The sequence below is a fragment of the Laccaria bicolor genome, genomic scaffold, assembly GCF_000143565.1.
Source record: "Laccaria bicolor S238N-H82 LACBIscaffold_66 genomic scaffold, whole genome shotgun sequence".
In the NCBI taxonomy this organism is placed as follows: Eukaryota; Fungi; Basidiomycota; class Agaricomycetes; order Agaricales; family Hydnangiaceae; genus Laccaria; species Laccaria bicolor.
The window spans coordinates 195,677-196,516 of NW_001889937.1; positions in this window are offsets into that span (position 1 = coordinate 195,677).

The window sequence follows — 840 nt, forward strand, 5'->3', positions numbered from 1 at the left end:
TGAGGCTCGCTCAGAAGGCGTGACAGGTCTGGTGGAGGCAGCAGAGCCAGCTACAGGCTCGACACTCGCGGGAGAGATCGGTCGTTGTACATCTTCATCAGCAGAATGTTCATCCAAAGGAGTGAAGTCGAATTCTTCTCCAGAACCGGGATCGTCACGAAAGTTGACTGGCACTGCTCTACGGCCAGCTGTACGAGGAGGTGCTGGCTGCTGTGTCGGTTTTCTGCCTCTACCTCGGGCCATTACGAAGCTGGGCGATTTACAGAGATAGAGACATTGTTTCGTATTTTATACAGAACCATAGCACCTCACATGCCGTTAGCGTGTGTTTCTATCGTAATTAATGTAACAGTTGATTCAATCAAATGTCTCATCTACTAAGACGTTACAGATAACTAACTTGAGGCTTTACAGCCTAAAATGTCGAACCTAGTACACCCGTCTCAATTGGGGAGCTGTTAAGGAGTGGCTTCATCCAGCTCAGCAGGGTTCTTGTCGTTATCGGTGAAATCCTTTACATGAATGTTAGTACCACGGAAATAATTTGAGGCATGATCGACATACTGAATCTATCATCCTCTGATCCTACACCCACATTGTCGTTGCATTGTCCACACCAGCCTCAATTGAGAAACTTGCGAAGGGCACGAGGAATCTGGCGAGAAAGCGAAATGAACACGAAATGAACACGAAATTAATAGCAGTGGAGTAAGGCTGACCTTTATCCATCATGAAGAACACAAGAGAAGGCTTCTTCGGCGTGATCGATAGACCCATAGCGATCATAGAGTATTCCAATCCCATACCAAGGCTTTGGGTCAACGGATGAATGTGCGTATC